Source organism: Taudactylus pleione, unplaced genomic scaffold, assembly GCF_031769625.1.
Source record: "Taudactylus pleione unplaced genomic scaffold, aTauple2 ptg000706l, whole genome shotgun sequence".
Classification (NCBI taxonomy): Eukaryota; Metazoa; Chordata; class Amphibia; order Anura; family Myobatrachidae; genus Taudactylus; species Taudactylus pleione.
In genome coordinates this window covers 78,377-91,866 of record NW_028285108.1, presented here as the reverse complement: position 1 = coordinate 91,866, position 13,490 = coordinate 78,377, and positions in this window count along the sequence as shown.

The window sequence follows — 13,490 nt, the reverse complement described above, 5'->3', positions numbered from 1 at the left end:
CAGCTCCTGCTTCGTCTGCTACTGCAACTGTTACTAAAAACGGAGCCGCCAAGGAGAGTGAACGTTAAGTCAAACCCTCAGCAGCAACAGCCGAGATATCTTGTCCCTGACAGCCTGTGTGTGACTCACCCTGCCTTCCGAGAGCTGCAGCAGTGACCTTTTTTGTAAAAACTTTATTAACAAACAGGCAACAAAAAGCACTCCACTCCAGTGAAGGGAAACAGATAACGCCAGCAAAAGAATGTGAACCCGGCGCTGGAGAAGACACCTGAAAGTGACTCTCCTCTCAGTAACACCCGGGACACTTAGGCCCGTATTCAATTCCAGGCAAAAAGTTCAAATCCGCGGTAAAGTATTGCAAGTGACGTTATTTCGCCAGGTGGAAAGTTTCCGCCGTATTCAATTCTTGCGACTTTTCACCAGAGCGGAAAGTCAATACAATGTACCCATCAAAAAAGCTTTGCCTCTGAATAGTCGGCCGAAAAAAGTGCAGAATTGCGGTTTTGGGGTGCAAAGGTGCAGAAACCACTCACGCGTCAAAAAAATCGAAAAAAAAAAGAGGAAAACCCAAAAAAGCACTTCAAAAATGTGGGCAAAAAAGTACAAAGTGGCGGTACAAACGCAAAAACTAGCGAAATAGACTTTTGTGTCTGATAGTATTGGGGAGGTGTTTTTTTTAATGCAGGTGTTTGCTAAGGTGCGTTTTTTGCAGCACTTAAAACTTGACTTAGCGATTTTTAACTATGCCTGCACCCATTTTCAAGTATCCCAAATTGACAGTACTTCTTATTTTCACACCAAAACACGGCTTAATGATATTCTTCACCACTTGTGCAAAGCCGCTATTTTGGAGCAATTGACAGCACTTAAGTACCCCAAATAGCTTCAGTAGGGCTAATCCGGGACATCTACATTGATCCCCAATGTTAGTGCATCTTTTGTGGGGTGTCAGGCTGAATTCCCTAATTCTGCCAACACTTTTTGCCTGTTAGAGTTTCGCCGGGACGCATTTTCGCGTCCTTAGGGATTGAATACGGTGAATAGTGGGGGCGCACACGATAAGTTTCTGCGGCTAAAACACTCGAAGTCGGCAAAAAGTGCGGCATGCGAAAAAGTATTGCGGGTGCGAAACTAATTGAATACGGCCCTTAGTGGTGCCATAGGTGGCTATGAAAGCGCTAAGTGACCCAGGTGCAGCAAGATATCGTAGCCTGTATTTACCGCTGGTAGGCTGCAGACAGAGAAAATCTCTTTAGTACATAATGAGAAGCTGTATGTACTGGGATTTTATCTGCCTTTACCGTTTTTACCCCTTTTCTTCCCTTAGTACATAGACCCCAAAGTCTTGATTGCTTGGAGAAATTTGCCTCGGACACCATATGCGAATGACACTTCATCAATGAACGGTCAAGACACTATCAAATGCCTTCTCCACATCCAGAGCAAGTGTTAATGTAATTTATTATATCAATAGTGTGTTCTGTGTTGTTGAGCGCCTGTCTGGATAGGTTGAAGCTTGGTTAGGGTGTATTAGCATTGGGAAGATCGGATCAGATGTATGTGTTTCCCACATCAGCGGGGAGCAGGATGAGCACTGTACATTGTTGATAAAACATTCAGTGACGGCTGCCTTTATCCTGGAATAGAGGAATTTATAAGAGGTTCCTTTTCAGTCTCCAGTTGGAGAATCCAGAGAAGCGAATGAAGAAGTGACCACTGAGGGGACAGACCAAATGATGGGTTGAATAGTAGAGTTAAGCAGATGCATTGAGATGAGGGGGCTGTCCAGTAGCATATCAATCCTAGAGTATGTACCGTGTGAGCAAATGTAGTAGGTGTAGTCCCTGGGTGTGGGAGTGATTCTAATTTTTCTTTTGTAAGTGTTATTGAAGGTGAGAATGACATTCTATATAGGCCAGACAGCTGATTAGTTTGGAACTCCAAACAATATACCTACTATACAACATATAAAGTCCTATTTTGTATTCCTTGCTCATTTCCCTTATCAGTGTTCACTTCCATCATTTAACCCTGGAGTAATGGCTGTTATCTTTTTCTGTTAGTGTTTCAGTTGAATTGTACGTTGTTAAAAAAGATACACGGAAAGTAAGACCTATAGGAAAAAGGTAACACAACGTTACTCCAGGAACAACTGTGGAATTAAGTTTCATAGCTGCTCCCTGACATTTTATAAAGCAGACTAACTGTGCCTGTCAGCAGCGTGACCTTATCACATGTACTGTACAGGATCACTGGGTTTATCTGCCAGGAAGAAACAGGCTACTGAAATGATTTCTCTTCTATTCAATTTTACTTTGCATAATGCTCCAGACTCTTCTTAGTGGAAGATAAGGTTAGTTCAACATTTTACATAACAGAGATGTCATTGTTTGCGAGAATCAGTAATATTACTGGCCATCATAACGGGACAAAAACTATTATAATAATAATAATATAGAAAACAAAATACAGTATGTTGCCGAAAAATTCAATAAAACCTGTTGGTATGAGGGTTTTTTTTTATTTCATATTAACCCTAGATACATATAACATTGTTCATAGACTATCTTTAGGCAAACTGTCTTCATTAGAGTAAGTATATAACCAACCATCCTCAACCATTAATTCAAATGAAAAGCATGATTTATTTATTGTGTGCTGCACGATGTTCTTCCAGCCCTTCTTCCACTCTTTGACTTTCTTCCTGTTCTATTCCCTTGCTGTCATTCCCTGTTTCTTCATCTCTCCCTCCTTCCTCCTCCCTTTCAGAGAAGTTGCAATTTGCAGCTGACATTTGAGAAATTACAATGCTAGGAGTTGGGCATCAGCCTGTGTGAGAAGCCTGAACATCCCCAGCTGTTTCCAATCCCACATTCCCTTTTGCACCACTTAATATTTTATGACTGCTTATAACACATTTGGAGACAGAAGCGGATTATAAAGACTAAAGCTTTTAAAGCATTACGATAACCTGAAAAAAAATGAATCTGGTGATTTTGGCCAAGGATACGGCAAGTCATGTTCCAATTAAATGTGTGACTTTCAGAGATCAGTGAGGCAGGGAAGTCATTTAGAAGAATTGATTAACATTGAATGTTGCTCTTAGGCCACTTACTCATCATACAGTAAAATTAGAAGAAACGAAGCATGGAACAAAGCAAATACTTACAGTAATAAATGAGTGTGCTCAGAGGTGTAGCGTGTGGTCAGGGCGCCTGAAGCACGTGTGTCCTACGGCGCCCCTCCCCCCAAGAAATAAAAATAGACATTAGGGGTAGCATCGAACTGGGGCATAGAGGGCTACATATATTCCAACCCACTAAGTAATTCCACTAATAAAATCCAGTTTTGTGTGTACTCAATAAAAATACACTTTACTTATATGGTGGTTTCTCTGCAATAGGGGACCTCTAAAGACATTGATCCTCCCTGGGCAGAGTCTTCAGTCGGTACCCACTATTCATGTAGAAAATCACATGGTCCGGAAGATGCCTGTAACCAATATCGTCATCATACAATAGAGGTTCAACCAGACTCGCGCCCTCTATGTCACCTCCTGCCTCGTGTCTCTCCAGCCTCCTGCCCAGTCTTTCCAGCCTACTGTCTTTCCGGCCTCTTGCCTCGTCACTCCATCCTCCTGCCCCATGTCAGACCAGTTCCTGTCACTCCAGCCCCCTCTCACACCAGCTCACTGTCTCTTCAGTGTAGCTCGAGCTCCGGTGCAACCGCCCTCCCTATGCCCCTGAGTGTGCTAAATCCTTGCACCACTATGTACATTTAGTAACTTGTGGAAGAGTGAGTGACAAGTTGTGTTTTGAAGTAGGTTTTCTCTCTTTTCTTCACAAGTTCAAACAAGAGCTTAAACTGCTGGGTGTTTGAGCTTACAGTATATAACAAGTGTGTTTATTTGCAGTACATGTTTATTAAATAAGGTAGCCTATGTATGTTTAATAAACTTTTACTTTGCACGGTGTGTGTGTCCTGTTTATTTTAATATTGCTTTTGCTGTGGAACTACAGGTACCAGCGGGTACGAATGCCCCGCATGCTAGTACTTGTGGTTCTCCAAGTGCCAGCATGCAGGGGAGGCTTGCTGGGATCTGTAGTTCCACAGCAAAAGACAATATTTTTACTTTTATCAAATGCACTACACTACACTATCAACCCGGCACCCACCACCCCAGGAGTGTCTGGGATTGCTCTGGGCTATTAGCCTAGGCCTGGGGTGCCCTGGAGAGGGAGAACGTTTTTCCCCTGTATATTGCACAACCAGCACTGTCACGGATCACTATTGTTACTATTATTATTATCCTATATTTATATTGCACCACAAGTGTTCCGCAGCGCCTTACATAGAACTAATAAGTGAACAAATAACTTACAGTACATTACAGTGCAGGACAAGGACACTATTGATATACATTGCTGCAATAGCGATTAAAGCACTCACAATAAGCAGCATGGAGTTGGCAGTCACGTGTTAGGTGCCCTTATGGGCAGTAAAGAGTAGAAGAAAATGTAAAGAGAAGCACATGAGGGAAGAGGTCCCTGCTCGTGAGAGCTTACATTCTAAAGAGGGGCTGGCTGTTTTTTGGGTGGGTGCCACGCTGTTTTCGTTTTCACAGGTTATTCATTTTTATTAGACACAGATGCACGGATGGAGATCCGTCCATGCATCTGTGTCTTCATGCTTGCAGCACTGATCTCCCTGATCCATGCCTGCAAGCAGGGGCTGGCTGGCAACCTTTAGCCTGGGGGGCAAACATCAGCACATTGTGGAGCTTGGCCCCGATAGGGTAATGCCATCCTTCTTTAGACGCCAGCATCAACCATCAAAACTTGCACCAGCCCTATTCTAGGTGCAGATCATCCGGCTGATTATGGCCTCTAATGTGAGCTATTACGCATCTCTATATGTAACCACTTTTTCAGCAACACACCCGTGTCACTCCAATAACACACCCATACTACACTGCATCTGATTAGCCAACCCCCTGTAATCATCCAGAAATGCCCAACATATTTCTTCTAATACACTTCTCCATGCGTCTGTCTGTACTGCAACTCTGTAATAACACCATCAGGATGTATGCACAGATGAAAAACATCACTTCACATCATATGTCGCCTGTAATAGGACAGGCGCAGCCAATGCTCCTTTATACAAAAGCAGAACATAGGGCTGTAGGTTCCTCTGGGACCCTTTATGAGGTGCAGCACCAAAACAAAAAAAGCAAACTTGGCTGACTTTATCACATTTTTTCTGCACCCTTATCTTAAGGAAAAAAAAAACCAGGAGTGTTGGAGTGTGGAACGGACATAGCTGACTGCCAGGAGGCGGGCAGACTGCTGGCCGACCACCCTGATTGTGGCCGATAAGCATCTTCTGTCTGCCTCCTGGCTGCGGGCAGTGGTGTGCTTGTCTGTAGGTGTCAGTGACAGCAGCAAGGTATGTTAAGTAGTTAGAGCACACTAACAGTCAAGGTAAGGACAGCCATACATGAGCATGGGTGTCTTAATTAGAAATGTCTCAGTTATTTTGATTTAACCATCTATGCTCAAGCATGGATATCACTAAAACCTGGACTGTAGTGTACCTTGAGGACCAAGGTTGGGAAACACTGAGTTAAGCTGCATATCCGTTAGGCGATTTTACTGAGTGATTACATCATTGTACATGACATGACATCGTAATCGTTCAATCGCTCATTAATCGCGCACAAATCATGCACTATAATGTCGGAAACGACCAGTGATGCACGCTTCCGCTGGTCATTTCCGACTTCAATCATTGCCTAAACATGCTGGTCAATATGCCGATAATGACAGATTGGACATGAGGGATGAGGGATGAGGGAGAGTGCCTACACTTAATGACATATCATTCAGTGTAGGCACTACAGGGGATCAGGAACGACAGTACAATTACGATGTCGTAATCGTACTGTCTTTCCATAGTCGGCAAGTGGATACGCAGCATTAGAGGAAGTCACTTTTTTTTTTCTTAATAGATATTTGCAATAGAATATACAATGGACAGATTTCATGTTGCAGTTGAAATGTCATTGTGAGCTAGTTATACATTTAAATACGTTCCAAGTTTACCCTTGGCAAGAAATGAACTTTGCCCCCGATAAGTGGAAGACACAATTACATTTCACACAAAACATTCTTCTTTTATTTATATAGCGCCATCAGCTTACCCAGGACCTTATATATTTTATACCTATCATCTCCCTTCCCTTATATATTTTATACCTATCATCTCCCTTCCCTTATAAATTTTATACCTATCATCTCCCTTCCCTTATATATTTTATACCTATCATCTCCCTTCCCTTATAAATTTTTTATACCTATCATCTCCCTTCCCTTATATATTTTATACTTATCATCTCCTTTCCCTTATATATTTTATACCTATCATCTCCCTTCCCTTATATATTTTATACCTATCATCTCCCTTCCCTTATATATTTTATACCTATCATCTCCTTTCCCTTATATATTTTATACCTATCATCTGCTTTCCCTTATATATTTTATACCTATCATCTCCCTTCCCTTATATATTTTATACCTATTATCTCCTTTCCCTTATATATTTTATACCTATCAACTGCTTTCCCTTATATATTTTATACCTATCATCTCCCTTCCCTTATATATTTTATACCTATCATCTCCCTTCCCTTATAAATTTTTTATACCTATCATCTCCCTTCCTTTATATATTTTATACCTATCATCTCCTTTCCCCTATATATTTTATACCTATCATCTCCTTTCCCTTATATATTTTATACCTATCATCTCCCTTCCCTAATATATTTTAGACTCACCACTTACCACATATGTTTTTTGCCCATCCCCCCCCCTATATATTTTAAGTACTCTTTTAACTTACTTTTTGCTGGGCTAACTGTGGCTAGGGGTGGGCTGTCAAAGACAGCAAGTTCCAGGGCTGCAGGCACTAATCTCTGCACATTTTTTCTTGTTGCACAAGCAGAACTCAGGAGGCGGTGCAGTCAGGACTTGTGTGCCGCCCTGACTTCAGAGATGGGTCACAGAAAAGGAAGGAGGAGATGAACGGGGAAGAGAACTTGGTGGGAGGGAATCACGTGTTGCCATAGCTCTCGGTGCAGGGGAAAGGCCATGGGAGGAGCTGCTGCTGCAGCTAGGCATGCGCAGCAGCCCTCACGCAGCCATTGATTTGACCTTAACTACAGAATGAGCGGCCTCTGATTGCTTCACGATCGGAGCGCGGTAGCCATAATTCAGGTCAGCAGCAGTGTGAGCGTGGGATCGTCCCTCCCGTCCTATACAGAGTGCAGTAGTGGCCCTAGTGCTGCACAATTGTACCGGCCCGGGGGAGCAGGTAGCACCCTGCCACCCAGCCCAGCCCGCCCCTGCCTGCCAGCATCGTATGCAGATACGAATGACATATCGTACAGGCATAAACACTGTACGATATGCCGCAGGATCGTGTACAAGATTGGCAGATCTTGCCTGCTGTAGGCAAGATCTGAAGATGCGATGTACGACCCGCGGGGACGTGAATCGGCATCGTGATCGTGACTGGACACTAACGTTTTTGGGCATATTTTACACGATCTGTCGTTCTGATGCGTCGAAATAGGGCAAATCATGTAAAATATCGCCTAGCGTGTAGGCACTTTACCTGTAAACATCCTACCAATCCAACAGCTACAGTAGAGCCTTGTCTAGTTTAAAGAACCATGGGCCTGATTCAATATGGACTGCTATTGCGATCGCAGCTGCAATTACGCACGGAGTGCAAAAATATGCTAATGAATGCAATCGCAAAGCTGTTGCACAGCCAGCATAGAGACGCCCACTACCGCAATCTCACATCCCTAATACCTTACAGTCCTGCGTATACATCGGGAACATCGGTCCCTCACGCAGAATTACAGCAGCCCTGACCTCACTCAAAAATTGCTAACCTCGTTGTATGTGGTGAGTACTCAAACTGTGCATGGCGTCACAGTGGCTAATTTATGTATGCCCATGTAACGGCGTTCAAATGAACAGGCACGTCTGCATTTCTCCGACCACTCCCACGTCACAACCACCAACCGCTGACCTCCCATCACTCACTCTGAGATTTCTGTCTTTCTGCGTGAGTGATTGCAGTGCAATTGCAAAGCTAACTCACGCAAGCACACTGTGGTGCATACACATGCACAGTATGCACCATCGACCGATCTGCGTACACTGTTGCAGTTGCGATCGATGATGACTCAGGCCCCATGTCTTTACTTTATAGAGCTAAACTTACTATGACGCAACTCCTAATTATTTTAATTGAAAACTTTTTTTAGATGGTGGTTACAGCAAATGACAACAACATAACTGCATGGTAGCAATTGTGATATGGGCAGCACAGCTGTCTTACACGGGCAGGGCCAGATTAAGGTCTGTGGGGGCCCCTGGGCAACAAACATGTGGGGGCCCCTATTAAATGTGACGAACTGGGGGTATACACAATGGGGACCCCAGTAGTGTCAGTGCCCACTGTGGTAGTGCCCCGTATGCAGAGCCCACAGTAGTGGTGCCCTTTATGCAGTGCACCCAGTAGTAGTGCCCCCAGGAGTGTTGCCCCTTATGCAGTGCCCCCTATGCAATGTCCCCAGTAGTTATGCCCCCAGTAGTAGTGTCCCCAATAGTAATGACCCCTGTATAAATGCCCTCAGTAGTAATACCCCTGTAGTTGTGCCCCCAGTAGTCATGCCCCCTGTGGTAGTGGCACCAGTAGTAATGCCCCCTGTAGTAGTACCCTCTGTATAAATGCCCCTGTATTAGTGCCCCTAATAGTAATGCTCCCTCTGTACTAGTGCCCCAGTAGTAATGCCCTACCTTCAAGTAGTCCCCAATAGTAATGCCCCCAGAAATGGTGCCCCCAATAGTAATGCCCCTAGTAGTAATGCCCCCTGTAGTAATGCCCCTACCCGAGTAATGCCCCCTGTAGTAATGCCGAGTAATGCCCCCCCACCTCCGAGGTAATGCCCCCTGTAGTAATGCCCCCCCGAGCAATGCCCTCAGTGGAAAAGCCGTTTGTGCTAAAAAGAAGAAAAAGTCATACTTACCTTAAGCCCCGCTCCTGCTGCCTTCTGGTCCGCCCGGCTGCTCCTCTGCATTATGGGAGAGACGTCATGACGTCTCTCCCATAGTGCACTGCCTGAGCCGGAAGCCGGAGCTCATCTAGCCTTTGGCTGCCGCTGCAGGGAGGGAGTCAGGCGCCCACTGGTTACAATCTCAGCGGGCGCCTGGCCAATGGTATGCATTCAGTATGAAAAGCCGGCTGCCGCATGACCGGCAGTTCGATTCCCGGCTGCAGCAGCCCGACAAAACAGCAGAGCCCGGCAGCGGAAGCCCGACAGCGCTGGAGATCCCGATCGTCCCTAAGGTAAGTACTTACTAACCTAACCTAACCCCCTAACCCTAACCCTCCTTAGGGGTGCATAACCCTAACCTCCCCCCCAAGTGCCTAACCTTAACCTCCCCCCCTCTAAATGCCTAACCCTAACCCCCCCTTCCCCGCTGCCTAAACCTTAGTCCCCCGGGGTGTGCCTAACCCTAAGTCCCCCCTGGGGGTGCCTAACCCTAACCCTCCCTCCCCCTAGCCTAACCCTAACCCTCCCGGGGGGGTGCCTATCCCTAATTCCCCCCCAGGTGCCCTAAACCTAACCCTCCCCCCCTGCGGTGCCCTAAACCTAACCCTCCCCCCCTGCGGTGCCCTAAATCTAACCCTCCCCCCCTTCGATCGGGATGCCGGGTGCCTGTCTCCCGGCATCGGGAAAATGACAGGAATCTAGATTTTAGACGCCTGTCATTTAACCGTAGGCGGGATAGAGGATTCGGGAAGCCGGCGGTCGGGATTGCGGCCGCCGGCTTCCTAAACATATCCATAATGGTACCTCCCTGCAGCGCCGGGGTTAGGTGTCCGGAGGGTTCCGCCTCCTCCGGTTCACTTTAACCCCGATGGCTGGGTGTGGGGGCCCTTCAGGTGTGGGGGCCCAGGGACGATCGTCCCTGTCGCCCCCCCCTTTAATCCGGCCCTGTACACGGGATGCAGTTATTATGCCGACGAACGGGTTGCTGGCAGTCGAAATACTGACACCGCTATCCCGCCGCGCGGGCATAATGCCGACGCCGATATCCCGATGGACATCAGGATACCAGCATTGGCATCCCGACCGCTGGAATCCCGAACGTCCAGACGGCGGGTAAGTATGAAGGTAAGCTGAGGGTGGGGATGGTTAGGATTAGGCACCCCCGGGGGTTATGTAGGGTAAGGCACCCCCTCGGGAGTGTTAGTGTTAGCATGCAGGGAGGGGTGGTTAGGGTTAGGGACCCCACTGGGAGACTTAGGTTTAGAGAGCTGGAAAGGGGGTTAGGGTTAGGCACCACTGGGGGGGACTTAGGGTTAGGCAACCCCCAGGAAGGTTAGGTATGGGCATCACTAAGGGTGGGTTAGGGTTAGGGTGGGGGCAGGGTAGGGTCGGGCTTCCGGAGGTGGTATTTGAACCGGCTAAAGAGCCACCGGTATTTCAATACCATTCCGTCTTACACTGCTGGAATCGTGGGCTGGATTCTAATCCTCTTTACCTGCAGGTTGCTTGTAAGTTATCAATGAGTTTTTCATTAATGATATTTAGCACTAGAACTCAACGCAATTTTTTTTTAACCTGAATTCATCATTGAGCTGCTCGCTGGCAAGCGCTAGTGTTAAAAAAATCCAGCAGAGCTGTTTCCCTCTTCCAACGGTGCTGCCGAATGAAGATTCATTTTTTTTTCTGTTGGCTGCCACTTCATCTGTACCCGACAGGCTTCCCTCCAGCATCCATGCCCACCAGCAGAAGAAACCTCCCTTCCCAGCCCGACACACACTGCTGTGTCCTGGGCTGGGAAGGAAGGCTGCTCCCACTGCCTCGCAGGGAACTTGTGGTGGGCATCCATCTGCTGGGCTGCTGAGGGATGAGAAGGGTGCCGCCAGCTGCTTTGGGAGGATGAATGGGGTGCCACCGGCTGCTGCAGGAGGGTGGAAGGGGGGTCCATCAGCTGCTGTAGGAGGCTGGAAGGGAGATCTGCCAACTGCTGTTGGAGGGAGCTAGGGAGGAAGCTGGTGTCACTGGTTGCTGCAGGAGAGTGGAATGGGGTCCTCCAGCTGCTGCGAGAAGGAGACAGGGAGGAAGGGGGTGCCACCGGAAAAAAAAACACCAATAAAAATGTATCAAAAATAAAAGATGACAATCAGGGAGGGAGCACAGACTACAAGATGGAAAGTGGGATGAAAGGAGTGGAGCATTGCAGGGAAGGGGCGGAGCATTGGAGGGAAGGGGCGGAGCGTTGGAGGGAAGGGGCGGAAAATGAGCTGCCGCAGTGAATTGTGGCAAAGACCCAGATGCTGCATTCTCCAGCTGGGACCATAGCGCTATTCAGTGCTAGATAACAGCAGCTGTAGCAGGGAGAAATCCAAATAAGACAACGAGTGGTAAGTTCACAATACAATACAGTTTACCATAGATTTTAAATGGCAGTCAGTAAACAAAATAGCGCTGCTGACAAGCTGCAGAAAAAGTGCTATAAACAGCAGAAGCAGCATTTACATATGTAACCAGTTAAAAATCTCTTAAAACTACTCATTGATAAATGGGGCCCTTAGTCTGGCTACTAACAAACAGTAGTGGTGGTATCTATCCAAGTGGGCTCCTGTGGCAGGGAGACTAGGGAGCCCATTTATCTAAGTTAATTTGAGGTAAATTCCACGAAAACACCTGTTTTCGGGGGTTTACCTCAAATATTAAGTATCCCCCGGCTGTATGAAAGAGGGACCGCAGCAGGTATCGGAGATACCTGCTGCAATCCCTCCATTGCCCCCGCAGCCACCTCCCTCATAGGTTTCTATGGGTGATGCGATGCTGCCAAATGTATCAATATTGGGAATGCTTCGCATTCCCGATATTGGCCCCAGCAGCTAACGCCATCTGAAGATAGCGTTAGCCGCTGTAGTCTATGGGGACTTAACGAATTTCAGCCGGCAGAGGGATCTCCTAGATCCCTCCGCTGGCAATGGGCGCCGCTCATGTGCAGTCCGCGGGACTGCACATGCGCAGCAGTCCCGCATGCACTCCGGCCACATCGCAGAGCCCGTCTCCCTGCATGTGCAATATAGTACATTCAGCCGGTATGATCGCATTTTGAGATGCGATCATGAGCGGTACTGGATGCCCTGATCGCATTGCAAAATGCGATCATTAATAAATAGGCCCCTAGCTTGTAAACTCCATGACAGGGAATTATAGGTCTCAATACAGTTCTTTGATTTTTGCATTGCTGCAGAACTTGTTGGAGCTACCAAAATAGACGGGTCTATGTACTAAGCCTTGGAGAGAGATAAAGTGGACTGAGATAAAGTACCAACCAATCTGCTCCTGACATTCTTCAAACACAGCCTGTAAAGTGACAGGAGCTGACTAGTTAATATTTTATCTCCGTCCACTTTATCTCTCTCATCAAGGCTTAGTACAAAAACCCCATTATAATGTGTTCTTGTTAGATTGTTGGCATGACCTTGTTTCTGTACAGAGGGCCTGATTCAGAGGCGCTCGCTGCTGGCGAGTGCTCGCTCTGAAGCAGAGTGTTTTTTGTTTTTGCCGCCTCCAGGCCTCTCGCATAGCTGTGGGTGACCACCCACAGCTTGTGCAAGCTGCCTGGCGATGGTCACGATTATCGCGACCATCGGGCTTGCGACGAGACCCTGTGGTAGGGTCTCGGCTCCCGCAAGCCCGAGTGGACTTCCTGCCCTAATAGAGCAGGAAATCCAATACTGACATCACGAGTGATGTTAGTAGGGCCGCCTACAAACAGCATTCATTCCTAAGGGAACGCCTGCTTTTGTGCAGCCACCCCCTTCCCCGCCTCCAAGACGGGGCGAGCTGTCAATCAACATCGACAGCCGCCTCATCTTGTAACGAGCCCCGGAGCGACTGAACTTCAGTCACTCGCTGGGGCTCGCACATGCGCACGCCGGATGCGGCGCATGCGCAGATGCCAAACATCGACCCGCTTGCGTGAATTGGCCATGTTGGATTGTGTGATGTGACAAAATGTGTACAGTATTTCATGCAGGTTAATGAGCTATTTTCAAGGCCTCCTTCCTAATCCCAGACTGAACCCACCTTCCCCTCACAGTAACTGACATGTCAGCAGATGCTTTAGGGCTGTGATGACAATCTTGTTTACTCAAACAATCCCAGGGTTGTGACTCATGCTGTCCACATGAAGACATGTACTATGTGCTAGGGATTCTTTGTGATTGTGTACCTAGATCTCGGTTAACCCCTTAATGCAAAATTATATTTTCATACTTTATTTTAGATTAATCTTTATAAACACCATCAATGCATACTTGCCTACTTTTGAAAAAGCATTTTAGGGAGATTGTGTAGCACCACCTATGCAATA